The sequence below is a fragment of the Oncorhynchus keta genome, unplaced genomic scaffold (genome assembly GCF_023373465.1).
Source record: "Oncorhynchus keta strain PuntledgeMale-10-30-2019 unplaced genomic scaffold, Oket_V2 Un_contig_435_pilon_pilon, whole genome shotgun sequence".
In the NCBI taxonomy this organism is placed as follows: Eukaryota; Metazoa; Chordata; class Actinopteri; order Salmoniformes; family Salmonidae; genus Oncorhynchus; species Oncorhynchus keta.
Window position 1 is genome coordinate 14,416 of NW_026287730.1, and position 3,314 is coordinate 17,729.

The following is a 3,314-nucleotide window of genomic DNA, read 5'->3' on the forward strand; positions in this document are numbered from 1 at the left end:
AACAACCTACTACTATCTGGCACACTGGGAGGTAGTGGGAATATGGTGTTGGTGAACAACCTACTACTATCTGGCACACTGGGAGGTAGTGGGAATATGGTGTTGGTGAACAACCTGCCACTACCTGGCACACTGGGAGGTAGTGGGAATATGGTGTTGGTGGTCTGTGTGTTGAGTGTGTAGAATAAGACTAAGTAAGAGTGTGTGTGTGTTCGGTGGATCACTATACTCAGGTGGTGTTTTGGTGTGTGTGTCTCTACATGTGTGTATGTGAGAGTGAAAGCTCAGGTGGTGTTTTGGAGATTGTGTGTGTGTCTCTCTACATGTGTGTATGTGAGAGTGAAAGCTCAGGTGGTGTTTTGGAGATTGTGTGTGTGTCTCTCTACATGTGTGTATGTGAGAGTGAAAGCTCAGGTGGTGTTTTGGAGATTGTGTGTGTCTCTCTACATGTGTGTATGTGAGAGTGAAAGCTCAGGTGGTGTTTTGGAGATTGTGTGTGTGTCTCTCTACATGTGTGTATGTGAGAGTGAAAGCTCAGGTGGTGTTTGGTGTGTGTGTGTCTCTCTACATGTGTGTATGTGAGAGTGAAAGCTCAGGTGGTGTTTTGGTGTGTGTGTGTCTCTCTACATGTGTGTATGTGAGAGTGAAAGCTCAGGTGGTGTTTTGGTGTGTGTGTGTCTCTCTACATGTGTGTATGTGAGAGTGAAAGCTCAGGTGGTGTTTTGGTGTGTGTGTGTCTCTCTACATGTGTGTATGTGAGAGTGAAAGCTCAGGTGGTGTTTTGGTGTGTGTGTGTCTCTACATGTGTGTATGTGAGAGTGAAAGCTCAGGTGGTGTTTTGGTGTCTCTCTCTACATGTGTGTATGTGAGAGTGAAAGCTCAGGTGGTGTTTTGGAGATTGTGTGTGTGTCTCTCTACATGTGTGTATGTGAGAGTGAAAGCTCAGGTGGTGTTTTGGAGATTGTGTGTGTGTCTCTCTACATGTGTGTATGTGAGAGTGAAAGCTCAGGTGGTGTTTTGGAGATTGTGTGTATGTGTCTCTACATGTGTGTATGTGAGAGTGAAAGCTCAGGTGGTGTCTCTACATGTGTGTATGTGTCTCTACATGTGTGTATGTGTCTCTACATGTGTGTATGTGTCTCTCTACATGTGTGTATGTGTCTCTCTACATGTGTGTATGTGTCTCTACATGTGTGTATGTGTCTCTACATGTGTGTATGTGTCTCTACATGTGTGTATGTGTCTCTACATGTGTGTATGTGTCTCTACATGTGTGTATGTGTCTCTACATGTGTGTATGTGTCTCTACATGTGTGTATGTGTCTCTACATGTGTGTATGTGTCTCTACATGTGTGTATGTGTCTCTACATGTGTGTATGTGTCTCTACATGTGTGTATGTGTCTCTACATGTGTGTATGTGTCTCTACATGTGTGTGTATGTGTCTCTACATGTGTGTATGTGTCTCTACATGTGTGTATGTGTCTCTACATGTGTGTATGTGTCTCTACATGTGTGTATGTGTCTCTACATGTGTGTATGTGTCTCTACATGTGTGTGTATGTGTCTCTACATGTGTGTATGTGTCTCTACATGTGTGAATGTGTCTCTACATGTGTGTATGTGTCTCTACATGTGTGTATGTGTCTCTACATGTGTGTATGTGTCTCTACATGTGTGTATGTGTCTCTACATGTGTGTATGTGTCTCTACATGTGTGTATGTGTCTCTACATGTGTGTATGTGTCTCTACATGTGTGTATGTGTCTCTACATGTGTGTATGTGTCTCTACATGTGTGTATGTGTCTCTACATGTGTGTATGTGTCTCTACATGTGTGAATGTGTCTCTACATGTGTGAATGTGTCTCTACATGTGTGTATGTGTCTCTACATGTGTGTATGTGTCTCTACATGTGTGTATGTGTCTCTACATGTGTGTATGTGTCTCTCTACATGTGTGTATGTGTCTCTACATGTGTGTATGTGTCTCTACATGTGTGTATGTATGTGTCTCTACATGTGTGTATGTGTCTCTACATGTGTGTATGTGTCTCTACATGTGTGTATGTGTCTCTACATGTGTGTATGTGTCTCTACATGTGTGTATGTGTCTCTACATGTGTGTATGTGTCTCTACATGTGTGTATGTGTCTCTACATGTGTGTATGTGTCTCTACATGTGTGTATGTGTCTCTACATGTGAATGTGTCTCTACATGTGTGAATGTGTCTCTACATGTGTGAATGTGTCTCTACATGTGTGTATGTGTCTCTACATGTGTGTATGTGTCTCTACATGTGTGTATGTGTCTCTACATGTGTGTATGTGTCTCTACATGTGTGTATGTGTCTCTACATGTGTGTATGTGTCTCTACATGTGTGTATGTGTCTCTACATGTGTGTATGTGTCTCTACATGTGTGTATGTGTCTCTACATGTGTGTATGTGTCTCTACATGTGTGAATGTGTCTCTACATGTGTGAATGTGTCTCTACATGTGTGTATGTGTCTCTACATGTGTGTATGTGTCTCTACATGTGTGTATGTGTCTCTACATGTGTGTATGTGTCTCTACATGTGTGTATGTGTCTCTACATGTGTGTATGTGTCTCTACATGTGTGTATGTGTCTCTACATGTGTGTATGTGTCTCTACATGTGTGAATGTGTCTCTACATGTGTGAATGTGTCTCTACATGTGTGTATGTGTCTCTACATGTGTGTATGTGTCTCTACATGTGTGTATGTGTCTCTACATGTGTGTATGTGTCTCTACATGTGTGTATGTGTCTCTACATGTGTGTATGTGTCTCTACATGTGTGTATGTGTCTCTACATGTGTGTATGTGTCTCTACATATGTGAATGTGTCTCTACATGTGTGAATGTGTCTCTACATGTGTGTATGTGTCTCTACATGTGTGTATGTGTCTCTACATGTGTGTATGTGTCTCTACATGTGTGTATGTGTCTCTACATGTGTGTATGTGTCTCTACATGTGTGTATGTGTCTCTACATGTGTGTATGTCTCTCTACATGTGTGTATGTGTCTCTACATGTGTGTATGTGTCTCTACATGTGTGTATGTGAGAGTGCAAGCTGTTTTGGTGCAAGTCTGTGAATGTGCCAGATGGCAGGTTGTTGGCAGGAGGTGTGAGTGGTTCTGGTTCAGGATGAACAGTTGATGTGCATCCTGTTTTTAGTACAGAGAGTACATTCATTACCATAGTGTCTGAATCAATGCAGGTGATGCCTTAGAACCCCATTATAGTCCATCTGGAACAATGTTCTTCCTTTTGTACAACAAAGATAA

General features: G+C 42.0%; 1 long non-coding RNA gene across 1 annotated transcript; it reads left to right on the forward strand.

Moving 5' to 3' along the window:
- Window positions 1-285: 285 nt before the first annotated feature.
- Window positions 286-993, forward strand: LOC127924615 (uncharacterized). Its single transcript, XR_008118394.1, has 3 exons — window positions 286-414; window positions 476-538; window positions 884-993. It is a non-coding gene; the product is annotated as an uncharacterized LOC127924615 (long non-coding RNA).
- The last annotated feature ends 2,321 nt before the right edge of the window (window positions 994-3,314 follow it).